Genomic DNA, 13,934 nt, shown 5'->3' with positions numbered 1-13,934 from the left:
AGGATTTACCAAGACTGTTGCCGCATAGGGAGATTCAGTTAGTGATTGAATTAGTGCTGGGTACAGAGCCAGTGTCGAGGGCACCATATAGGATGGCTCCGGCAGAACTGAAGGAGTTGAAGATACAGTTACAGGAACTTCTCGATTTGGGATTTATCAGACCTAGCTTCTCACCATGGGGTGCTCCGGTTTTGTTTGTGAAGAAGGATGGTACTCTGAGAATGTGTATAGACTACAGGGAGTTGAACAAGTTGACCATAAAGAACAAATACCCCTTACTAAGTTCGATCAACTGCAAGGAAAGACGGTGTTCTCGAAGATTGATCTTTGATCTGGTTATCACCAGCTGAGGATCAAGGACGAGGATATACCAAAGATGACCTTTCGTACAAGGTATGGGCATTATGAGTTCTTGGTCATGTCCTTTGGTCTGACCAATGCCCCAGCAACATTCATGAACTTGATGAACAAGGTGTTCAAGGACTTCTTGGATCATTTTGTGATTGTCTTCATCGACGCCATCTTGGTTTACTCCAGTTCAGAGGTAGAGCATGAACAACATCTTTGACAGGTATTGAAGAGATTGAGAGAGCATCGGTTGTATGCTAAGTTTAAGAAGTGCAAGTTCTGGCTACCAGAAGTGACATTCCTTCGACACATTGTTGGTGAAGATGGGATTAAGGTAGATCTAGCTAAGGAAGAGGCAATGAGAGATTGGTCGAGGCCAAGGAACGCCTCTGAGGTTAGGAGCTTCCTTGGATTAGCAGGATATTATAGACGGTTCGTGGAAGGGTTCTCAAAGATTGCTGCACCGATGACAGAATTGACACGGAAGAATCTGAAGTTCACCTGGTCAGACAAGTGTGAGAATAACTTCCAAGAATTGAAGCGATGGATGAATATTGCACTTGTGTTGAGTCTTCCTTCGGAGGGAGGGAAGTTTGTGGTATATTGTGATGCATCGAGGTTGGGATTGTGATGCGTGTTGATGCAGAACAAGAAGGTTATTGCTTATGTGTCACGACAGCTGAAGGAGTATGCAGCGGTACCCTACCCATGATCTATAATTGGCAGTGGTGGTATTCGCACTGAAAGTTTAGTGACATTACATGTATGGAGAAGTGCGAGATATACACCGATCATAAGAGCTTGAAGTATTTCTTCACCCAGAAGGACTTGAATATGAGGCAGAGGCATTGGATAGAATTGGTGAAGGACTATGATTGTGATATCCTTTACCACCTAGGGAAAGCCAATGTAGTGGCAGATGCGTTGAGCCGGAGGGGCCCAAGACAATTATTTAGCTCTACACAGATGTCAAAGGAGTTGGCAGAGGAGATGGCTAGAGCTGGTTGTAGGACGGTTGGCCAATATCACTTTACAGTCAACCCTTCTATAGAGGATAAGAGAGGGTCAGTTGGATGATGCACTGTTGCCAGAGGTTAGAGAGAATGTCCTAGCTGGAGTGGCTAAGGACTATTCCATTTCAGAGATTGGTTTATTACGATATAAGGGTCTGATTTGTGTCCCGACAGATATTAGACGTGAGATACTTCACGAATCCCATACCACACCATACTCACTCCATCCGGGCACCATGAAGATGTATTAGGATTTATGGACTCTATATTGGTGACCTGGGATGAAGAAGGATGTAGTGGAGTATGTGGCCAAGTGCTTAACCTATTAGCAGGTGAAGGTGGAACATTAGCGACCAGCGGGGTTGCTACAGGCTTTGGGTGTTCCTGAATGGAAGTGAGAGGACGTTACTATGGATTTTGTGGGAGGTTTACCCAGGACAGTGGGGCTACATGACTCAGTGTGGGTGATAGTAGACAGATACACCAAATCAGCTCACTTTCTACCAGCGAGGACGACCTATACTGTGTAGGGCTGATCATTGGGCGGGTTGGTCGGGTTACAAGGCATTTTTACCCCTCCAATGTCATAATCGGGTTAGCAAAAGTGAACCCGTAACTTGCCCAATTAAGAAAAAAATAAATTTAACCCATCCAATAGTTTGGGCGGGTTGGTCGGGTCAACCCGCCCAAGCCGAAGTGGTATTTTTTTTGGGCGGGTTGGTCGGGTCAACCCACCCAAACCGAAGTGGTATTTTTTTTTTTTTTTTTACATTTTTGTAGTTTTTCTTTCTTTTAAATACTATTACTAATAGTGTGAAGTTTATCTTTTTAAGCTTAAAACAATATTTTAAATTTATAGTAAAAAAATAAAACAAAACTTAATTAATTTATATATTTATTTGAAAAAATTTCTTGTATATTAATTAGAAATATATTAATAATTGCATCAACATTAAAAGTATTAAACAAAGTAACAAACATATATCATTAAAATGAAAAAAAATTAATATAGTCCAAAGTCCAATTACAAATATAAATTTAATTAAGTATATATATAAATTTAATATATTTATTTATATTTATTAAAAATAATAAATTAATAATAAGTTCTTCATTGGGCGGGTCGGGTTATATTGGGCGAGTTGATAATTATTTTCAACCCACCCAATGTAATAATTGGGCGGTTTAAATTTTGGTCGGTTTATTCGGGTTGCGTTTTTTGGCAGTTTTTTCGAGCTGGTTTGGGCGGGTTGTAAAAATTTCTGCACAACCCTAATACTGTGGATCAGTACGCGGAGTTGTACATGAGAGAGATTGTACGTCTCCATGGGGTTCCTAAATCTATAGTATCGGACCGGGATCCTATATTTACCACCAAGTTTTGGGGTGGATTGCTGAAGACTATGGGGACTCAGTTGAAGTTCAGTACAACCTTTCATCCTCAGACAGATGAACAGTCTGAGAGTACGATCCAGGTATTTGAAGACATGCTTAGGGCGTGTGTATTGGACTTTGAGGAGTCTTGGAGTAAGAATCTCTCGTTGATTGAATTTTCATACAACAACAGTTATCAATTGATGATTGGAGTAGCTCCATACGAGATGTTAAATGGAAGAAGGTGTAGATCGCCCATTCATTGGGATGAGATGGGTGAGAAGAAGTATTTGGGACCGGAGATGGTTCAGAAGACTAATGAGGCTATCGAGAAGATTCGAGCTCGAATGCTCACTTCCCATAGTAGATAGAAAAGCTACGCTGATCCTAAGCGTAGAGACGTGGAGTTCTAGGTAGGGGACCACGTGTTTCTGCGAGTGTCACCACTGCGAGGGGTGAATAGGTTGGGAAAAAGGGCAAGCTGAGCCCTATATTCATAGGACCTTTTGAGATCCGAGAGAGGATCGGGCATATGGCCTATAGATTGGCCTTGTCACCATCGTTATCAGAGGTTCACGATGTATTCCACATTTCTATGCTTCAGAAGTACGTCTCAGACACGACTCATGTATTGAAGTATGCAGATTTGGAGTAGCAGACAGATTTTACATATGGGGAGCGACCAGTCCAAGTCCTAGACAGGAAAGACAAGGTTCTACGAAACAAGACGATTCCTCTTGTCAAAGTGTTATGGAGGAATAGCAAGGTCGAGGAAGCGACCTGGGAGCTTGAGTGAGCTATGCAGGATCAGTATCCTGAGTTATTCAGGTGAATTTCGAGGATGAAATTCTCAGTAGGAGGGGATAGTTGTAATGACCCAAAATTGCTAATATGGCTTAGTGCCTTGATTAGCGTGTCGAGGGACCATAATTGGATATATGTATGTTTAAATGGTTAAATGTGTGACTATGTGGCATGCATGATTAATATGATTATGCGAGTATGTTATATGCATGTGTATGAGTATTAAATATGCTTGTGGGCCCTTTATTTTTCATAAGGGCATAATTATAATTTTGGCCCATTAAGGGCATAAATGTGATTTTATGTAATATATGGTTGAGTCCACATTATTATGTGGATATATTTGCAGTATATGGCCCGAGACAGTCCTAGTGAGCAGATTAGCGAAATAGTCACACCGAGGTTTAATACCCAGCTTGGGGGGAGACTGGGGGTATTTTGGGAATTTAGAGAATATTTTGGAGTTTATTGGGTAATGAATAAATATTTGTTAATTAATTAGATGTGATGAGGTTAATTGGTTAATAGTACAAACATTTGAGGAATTAGCGGGAATCGGGGAGAAATGACCATTCTACCCTTAGGGGTAATTTAAGGACTAGGTTGGTAATAAAGGGCAGTTTGGTCATTTCAAATTAAGCTTTATACATTGTAAGTGTCTAAGGGGTAACCAGAACGTAGTATAACTTCTCTACACATTCTCACAATCTCTCACACTCGGTTCTCTCCGTCTCTCTCTTAAGTTTGAGGAAATCTTGATGAATTGAAGATTTGAACCAGGGAATTCAGTTGTGGGAACCTAAGGATTAAGTTGTGTTCATTCAAAGATACTGCTCTGGAAACTAGGCTGCAATTTGAGGTAAGAATTCAAGTCAAATTCTCTAATTCTGCTGAGTTTATGTTAAAGGGGTTGAGCTTGCATGAGTGTGAATTTGATAATTGAGTTTGGGTGTTAGGAAGAATAAGCATTTATTATAAGATTAGATATGTTGATTAGGTTGTGGGGATAAGAATTATGGGTTTAGTTCTAAGTTTGGTTGAAGGTTTGGTTGAATTTTTGTGGTTTTTGGCTGGGAAGGATGAGGAGAAAACCTACAAAATTCTGGGTTTGTGGGGCGTGCCGCGACCTAGCTCATGGAGGTCGCAGCCTGCATGCCCAGAATGCCCTGGGAGGGCTCTCTATTTTGAGGGCGCGTCGCGACCTTTGGGGGCAAGTCGCGACCCACCTCCCTCAGATGCATGAGGGTCGTGTGTAACGTCCCAAAATTACCTAATAAGGCTTAGGGCCTTGATTAGGGGGCCATGATGGCAATATATGGAGTTATATGCTTATTTGTTATATTTAATTGTAATTATGTGGATTATGTGATAATAAGACCAATTATGCATGTTTAGAGATATTGAATATGCATGTGGGCTCGTTTCTTATTAGAAGGGCAATTATGATAACTTGGCCCATTGCGGGCATAATTGTATATTTATGTGACATATGTGTGAGACCATATTATTATTTGGGTTTATTTGAGTTACTCGGCACGAGACGATACTAAGGAGTAAGTTAGCGGAAAAGTCACAACGGGACCCAATACCCGACTCGTGGTGAGTTGAGGGGTATTTTAGGTATTAGGAATTTAATTGGGTTAACGGGTAATGGAAATGAATAATTGGAGATATATTTGAAGTTAGTGAGCTTAGGAGGGAATACCGGGAAATTTGACCATTTTTCCCTCGAGGACGGTTTCAGTACCCCGATCCTCGGGATTAGCTTAAGTCATTTAACTTTAGGAAACAAAACAGAAAACAAAAGAAACACTTAGAAACATTTCTCTGACAGACTCTCTCTCTTTCTCCTTCACTCTTTTTCTCTCAAACTTTTCTGAGCTTGTCCTTGAAGAATTAAGAGGATTTTGGGCTAGAAACACAAAAATTGAAGGCTTTGGATTGGGAATTGGATAGCTTGTGGCTAGAGGAACTTCATTCACAGCTAAGGTAACCCTTCAAACATTCTGTTATAGTTAAATTTATGAAGAATTCATTATTGTTTGTGGTGTTCTTGAACCTTTTAGCTCTAGAATTGAAAGTGATATTTTGATGAGTTTTAAGACTGGATTTATTTAGTTGATTTTCAACTTCTAATTTATATAATTTAAAAGCATAAAAAGTTTCATCTTTATGCTTTAAAAGAAACACATAGGTATATCTACTAAAATCATCTATAAAAGTAAGAAAATACATTTTACCACCTCTAGTTAAAACACCATTTAATTCACAAAGATCACTATGGATTAAATCTAGTAAATTAGATGATCTTTCTACACTAGGAAATGGTTTCTTAATCATTTTAGCCTTAGCACATGTTTCACATTTACCATAGTTTTTAATATTGCATGCAATCATACCACATTTTACTACTCTTTTCATGGTTGAAAAACCTATATGCGATAGTCTAAGATGCCACAAAAATAATGAATCATACTCAACAATATAAGTAGAATTAGCATTTTTATTGATAACATTGAAAGTTACATCATTGGTGCACAATTTAACCATACCCTCACAAGAGTACCCCTTTCCCAAAAATACATTTGATTTGGTAAGTATAAGTTTACCGGACTCAAAAACGGCTTTAATGCCGGGCTTGCTAAGAAAATCACCACTTACCAAGTTTCTACTCATTTCAGGAACATAAAGTACATTCACTAGTCTAACTTTCTTGCCGGAGGTGAAAAAGACTTCAATGGTACCTTTGCCAAGTACCTTGGATTTGTCCTCATTGCCCATTTGTATCTCATGGTTGCCCTTTGACTCTTCAATGGTCTTGAACAATGATTTGTCATAGGTGACATGGACAGTGGCACATGTATCATACCACCACCCTTTCACATTGCCTTGGACTGCATTCACCTCACTAAGGGTAGCAACTATGTTTTCCTCTTGAGTTGCGTTCACCTTAGGTCCTTGTTGGTCTTTTCTATGCATACACTCTCTAGCATAGTGACCCTTTTTCCCACACACAAAGAAAGGTCCTTTCTCGCCCTTAAACTTGTTTGGGTTGGTTTTTGGACCCAAAGATTTCTCATTACCCTTTTTCCCTTTGTTTTTGGGATGTTTTGGTTGTGACACCACATTTGCTTTGGAAGTCTCTCCATTAGACCCCTTCACAAGTTTATCTCTACATATCGATTCCTCTTCGATTAGAATATGTTTTTGGATTTCCTCCAAAGAATAATCCTCATTTTTATGAAGGATTCTTTTCCTATAGCTCTTCCAAGTTGGTGGTAATTTAGCCACTATAGCACCAACTTGAAAGGCCTCGGGAAGCTCAATCTTTAACACTTTCAATTTATTAACAATAATTTGCAATTCATGAATTTGAGGAATAATAGGTTTATCACCAAAAAATTTGAAATCGAAGTATTGAGATATCAAAAACTTTTTGGTACCTTCCTCTTCCGCCTTAAACTTTTTCTCAAGTGCATCCCATATCTCCTTGGCTGATTTAGTCTCGGTGTAAAGGTCATAGAGCCTATCGGATAGGGCGTTGAGGATATGACCCCTACAAAGAAGGTTGTCCTCCTCCCTCTTCCTTCTCTTCTCCACCTCCTTCGGAGTGTCTTTGTCGGATGGCTCGACTAAAGGTGCCAAGGAAGACTCAAGGATGTAGGCGATTTTAAGAGTGGTTAAAAGAAACCTCACCTTGTCTTGCCACCTAGTAAAATTGGATCCATCAAACCTATCCAATCTCACTAGGTCTTGGTTCATGATCTTGATTGTCTCCCCTTCCATTAAAACTAAAAGGGATAAGCTTTTGAATGTTAGGAAATTTTTTTTTGCCTCAATGGAAATGATTATAATATTACAACTCTAAGCAATAATATTACAAATAAAAATATATTGATTAAATAAGGTTACAACTCTATAGCTGAAAATTACAAATAAACAAAGAAAAGGAAGAAGATGATGATGAAGAAGAGAATAGTGATAATACAACTCTAAGCAAGAGATTACAAGTAAAATAAAGTGTTTAGACCAAAAGAAAAGATTACAACTCTTAAACAAAATATACAAGTAAATAGAACAAGAGAATAAGAAGAAAAGCAATAGAATAAAAAGAAGAACAGAAACACAAGTAAACTCTCACTTACACAACCTAAGTGAAGAGGGTTGGGGATCACCAACTTGAACAAGGTTTAAAACCTTTGTCCAAAAGCTTATTTCCCCCTAACTCAAGCACTAAGGGATCTCTCTCAGATATTGGAAAAGCTTTCTGGAATTATCAAGCCTCAAGGTGTTTCTAGCCAAGTGCTCTAATGGATAGAAAATGTTGTGTCTTACAAGTGAGCTATAGGCTCCTATTTATAGATTTTAGAGACACCTTTTGAATTTCAAATTCCACCAACCCCCATGGCTGTTACCAATGTTTAATTGGATCAATATGGAATTAAAAAAGAGATTTGGGAGTTATTTGGGTTTTTTGAGCCGTTCAACAAAGATTGAAAAAACTGAAAAATTGGTCAGTTTTTGGCCTGTGGCCGCTGCCAGAGACATTAGTGGCCGTGGCCACTGGTCTCTGTCCCATAGGCCGCGGCCACCAACATTCAGTGGCTGCAGCCACCGACCAATTTCAGCACTTAAAATTGTGTTGTTTTTCCAAACGGTTTCAAACCCTCACAAATGATTTTGTAACTCCCAAAACACATTATTGGGGTTAAAATCATATCTCTAACAACCATATCACATATGGATTTACGAAATTCATCTCAATATTGTGTAACAACAATTTTACACAATAAAGGGTAATATTTGGAAGTTACAAATTTGTAACACCAAATATGTTACATTATTTGGATATATCTCATATATCTAAATATTGTAACTCTCTATTATATGTTACAATATGTGACACACTTTGTCACATTTATTTAATCTATATTATAATATAATATAATATTACATTATATTATAAAATAATATAACATTTTTGGCCTTGGGAAGCTTTTTAAAAAGGGAACCTTTTCCTTAGGGCTCGAGATCGTTTCCACTACCCAATTTAGTGGAACTCGAGGCCCCAAAGGCTAGGACTTAGTCCGGAAGCATTTATTTGCTTGTTATTGATGGAATCCTATATTGTGGTTGTGACTAGGTTATTGTTAGGGGCTCGGAACTGGGATCGTGCTCAAGGGTCGTTCTTATTTACGCTTACTTGGACCTGAGGTAAGAAAACTGCACCCAATACGTGTTATATGTGATTAGGGCTTGGCCCAATTGTTATCAATTATCATGACTAGGGCTTGGGCCATGCAGACATTTATATTTAAGCTATTGTTTTACATGTTGGATGATACTTGTTTTAAGTATTTCATATTTTTTGTATGAACTTCGTGGTTAGGGCATGAGGCCCCATTAAATAAGTATGATTAGTATTGTGAGAATGGTTATTCGATGGTGTTATGTGATTAACCTGCATGTGTGCTTATTTGTTGGGATATGTCTATTCATATCTATTTGTATATTGAGGTTGTATTCCTGGATCAGGGCTTGACTTATTAGTCAAGGACGACAATAGCGTGCTGCGTGCTGGTCGAAAGGCTTAGGCCTAAACCAATAATGTATTATTACGCTGGCCGACCCTATGGTCGAAGAAACATTAAAGTGTTAGGTACGTTGGACTAGCTCTACGGCTGGTTACTCAGGGCTAAGGGCATAGGCCCAAGGTGACTCTATGGTCACGTAGCTTGGGAATAGGACCCCAGGATTGACTCTATAGTCAATTGTTCAGGGAAGCGGCCCCAAATCGGTCCAATGACCATTTGTTTGTAACTAAAAAACTGTGTGTAGGTTATTTCTGCAGAACGTAATATCTATTTATGCTCATGTTGGGTTTTCTTGCTGAGCCTTGGCACACAGGTGCTTTGTGGTGCAAGTAAGGGGAAGGGAAAGCTTGACCAACCATGAGTTGGAGAGCTTCGATGGTGGTGTGTACATATGTGACTGCTCGACCACCGCGACTGGGAATATCTCATAGGAACTAGGGTTATAGCCCTGTTTTTGCCTCTTAGGCCGGTTAAATGTAACTTATGATGTATATTCACCTTTTTAAAAGTTTAGTTGTAATATTCTCTGATCCCATGTCTGTATAAAACTTTTTAAATAAAAGTCATCGGTTCTTTTGACCAAATTTTTTAACCCTAACCCTTGACAATAACTTTAGTTACACATTTTAAACCAAATGACTTGGTTAGCAAGTCTGGCACAATTTAAAGTACACATTGTAGCAGTCCTTGATTATGAGGATGTTACAACTTGGTATTAATCCTGCCAAGGTTTAAGGGTTCCTAAAGAGTGGTCGGGCATGTACACTAGCAACTAAAGACAAGCTCGACTCAGGGTTCGGAAACCATTATGTGTTTGTATGTTTAAATGCTTAAACATGGTATGAATGCCTTATTTGTGTGCTTGTTTAGGAAGCATGAGATAATCTGATAGGGCCTGGCCCTTGACTGTTGCATGAATGATAATGAACGTGCTTATTAGCATCGTTACTTCTTGTGGATGCAAGGGAACCACATATTAGTGTTATTATTTGCATATAGGCCAAGAAATGCTTATTAGCACTGTTAATACTTGTAGGGATTGGAAGAACATGCTTATTAGCTATGTTAGACTTGTGGAAATGTTTGGATATGTTTATGTGTATTGTTAATTTATAATGGATATCATGATGTGCTTATCAGCACTATGAATGAATATATTGTGTGATGGCATGCTTATTAGCATTGCACTTGTTTGTTATCAGTTGATCTTGGACCGTCAGACGGTAAGAGGTATAGTTATTACTTACCTAACGACTGATTTGATCAATGTAGGGTGGATTGAGTAATAGTATGAATCCTCGAAGGTCAAATAAATTGGTTGGCCAGGAGTTACAGACCAGTGAAAGGAATAACCAAGGCCAGGACCCACCGCCAGCTCTTGAAAACTAGCAATAGATGCTTGCTAACATGCAAACCAGGTTAGGGAGGTAGGAAGATGAAATACGCCTCTTGAGACAGCAACAGGTTACAGCAGGGAACCTACAACCCGCGGTACTGGCAGGGATTCAGCCAGAGGTACCAGTAGTTGTACAACCCTAGGCAGGAGGAGATAGGTGGGAACCCTTGTATGTGAGGTTCAGGAAGCAACACCCTCCAGTCTTTGAGGGCAGTTCAGATCCACTGAAGGCTCAGTAGTGGATGACTATGAGAACCACCATCCTAGATTTTATGAGGGTAGGTGGTAATGAGAGAGTGGACTGCGCCACTTATATGTTTCGGGAGGATGCCTAGATATGGTTGGAGGTGGTATCCTAGTCCTGAGCAGTTACCACCATGGAGTGGGAAGAGTTCAGAACCTTGTTCAATGAGAAGTACTACAATGATGCATTTAAAGCTGCGAAGGCTGAAGAATTCAGCAAGTTGCTTCAGGGTAATATGATAGTGATTGATTACGCCCTGAAGTTCGATAGGTTGGTAAATTTTTCTAGGGATCTGGTGCCCACTGATGGGACCAGAAGAGAGAGATTTCTTTAGGGGATACAGCCTATGATTGCCCGAGATGTTCGTATTACTACTGTGCTAGGAGTGACTACCTATGCACAGACTATGGAGAAGGCGCTTACGACTGAGAGCGCAGAGAATAAGATCTGGTGTGAAAATGTAGCTAGAAGGGATTCTAAGAGTCCAGGACCTCCATTTCCAGGTTTTGGTTGGGGCCCAGTGATCAGAAGAGGAAGACTCTGGACACAGTTTCAGCTCCAGGGCTAGATAGGAGACCATGGGGCATACAGATGGGCCTCCAGAGTGGTGGTAAGACATGGAGGGCATTCCCAGAGTGTGCTAGGTGCAGGAGGTGCCATATTGGGAATTGTCGAGTGAAGGTCTGTTTCGTTTGTGGTAGTACGAGGCACTTGAAGAAAGACTGCCTAAGAGCCAGAAAGGAGGAGCCAAAGAAGGTGGATAGCCTGACGTCAACTCGGGTGTTCACCTTGACCCAGGCAAAGGTCGAGGCTAGTCCCTCGATAGTTACAGGTCATCTTTCTAGTGCTGGAACCTTCTATATTGTTCTTATTGATTCGGGTGCTACACACTCTTTTGTTGCTAGTAGGGTTATAGATGGATTGTGTAGTCCATGTGACTTTTATCCAGTGGGATTTTGTACAATGTTCCCTACTGAGGAGTTAGTAGTTTCCAGGAGATGGATTAGATCACTACCAGTTACAATGGATGGTAGAGAGTTATCAGTTGACTTGGTAGAGTTGAAGATGATCAATTTTGACATAATTTTGGGTATGGATTGGTTAGAGAAGTATGGGGAAACGATAGACTGCAAGAAGAAGATGGTAACCTTTGAGCCAGAGGGTGAGGAACATTTTTTTTTTCGTTGGCACTGAGCATGGACCCCGTATACCTATTATATCAGTACTTAGAGCTAGAGACCTATTGCAGGGAGGATGCATAGGTTTCTTAGCTAGCATGGTGGATGCCACTCAGGTTGTGCCAGTGGGACCAGAACATACCCAATTAGTCTGTGAGTTTCCGGACGTGTTTCCAGAGGATCTGCCAGGGTTGCCTCCACACAGGGAGATTGAGTTTGTAATTGAATTGGTGTCAGGGACAAAGTCAGTGTCTAGGGCACCTTACAGGATTGCTCCAGCTGAGCTGAAGGAACTAAAGGCTCAACTACAAGAGTTGCTAGACTTGAGTCTTATCAGGATTAGTTTCTCACCATGGGATGCACCGGTCCTCTTTGTGAAGAAAAAGGATTGTTCTCTGAGGATGTGTATCGATTATAGAGAACTGAACAAGTTGACTATCAAGAACAGATATCCTCTGCCAAGGATTGATGATTTGTTTTATTAGTTGTAGGGTAGAACGGTGTTCTCTAAGATAAATTTTCAATCTGGTTATCACCAGCAGAGGATCAAAGAGGAGGATATACCGAAGACAACTTTTCGCACCAGGTACGAGCATTATGAGTTTTTGGTGATGTTGTTTGGGTTGACTAATGCCCCAGAAACATTTATGAATTTGGTAAATATGGTGTTCAAAGACTACCTACACCAGTTTGTGATCGTCTTTATTGACGATATATTGATATACTCTCGGACAGAGACAGAGCACGAGCAGCACCTCAGATTGGTACTGCCGAGATTGAAAGAACACATGCTATATGCGAAGTTAAAGAAATACGAGTTTTGGTTGCCGCGGATGACTTTCTTAGGTCACATCATCTGTAAGGATGGAATTAAGGTACATCCGGCGAAGATCGAAGCGGTTAGAGACTGGCCAAGACTGAAGAATGCTTCAGAGATTAGGAGTTTCTTGGGATTGGTGGGGTATTATAGACACTTTGTGGAAGGGTTCTCCAAGGTTGCGTCATCGCTAGCAGAGTTAACCTGCAAGAATCAGAAGTTTGTTTGGTTAGACAAGTGCGAAGATAGCTTCCAGAAGCTCAACAAGAGTTTGATCACCGCTCCGGTTTTGAGCCTTCCTACTGATCGAGATAAGTTTATAGTTTATTGTGACACTTCGAGGTAGGGTCTGGGTTGTCTACTTATGTAGACAAGGAAGGTGATTGCCTATGCATCACGTCAGTTGAAGGAATATGAGCAGAGATACCCCACACATGACTAAGAGCTTACAGTAGTAGCTTTTCCACTGAAGGTGTGGCGGCACTACTTGTTTGGTGATAAGTATGAGATATACACTGACCACAAGAGTTTAAAATACTTCTTCACCCAGAAGGATCTGAACATGAGACAGAGACGTTGGTTAGAGTTGGTAAAGGATTATGATTGCGAGATCCTCTATCATCCTAAGAAAGCCAACGTGGTAGCAGATGCCTTAATCCGGAAGGGTCTGGGACAGCTATATAGTTCGAGGCAGATATCGAGGGGATTGGTCGATGACACAACTAGAGCAGGGATTGAGTTAGTGGTGGGTCGGTTAGCCAACATCACTTTATAGTCTACTCTTCTGGAGAGAATCAAGGAGAAACAGTTGGATGACCCACAGATGGGGCAGATTAGAGGAGACGTTCTAGCTGGAGTAGCTACGGACTATATGGTGTCAAGTATGGGCTTCTTGAGATACAAGGATTGGATTTGCGTTCGAATGGACTCCGGGATCAGACGGGAGATTCTAGATGAATCTCATTCTATCCCTTATTCTCTACATCCGGGCACCACGAAGATGTACCAGGATCTGAAAGCTTTATATTGGTGGTCTGGGATGAAGATGGATGTGACTGAGTATGTGGCAAGGTGTCTGACCTGTCAGTAGGTGAAGGCTGAGCATCAGAGGCCGACAGGGCTGTTACAGCCTTTGGATATCCCAAAGTGGAAGTAGGAGGATATCA

The sequence above is a fragment of the Humulus lupulus genome, chromosome 6 (assembly GCF_963169125.1).
Source record: "Humulus lupulus chromosome 6, drHumLupu1.1, whole genome shotgun sequence".
Classification (NCBI taxonomy): domain Eukaryota; kingdom Viridiplantae; phylum Streptophyta; class Magnoliopsida; order Rosales; family Cannabaceae; genus Humulus; species Humulus lupulus.
The sequence above is the reverse complement of the archived record's forward strand: the minus strand, read 5'-3'. Positions refer to the sequence as shown.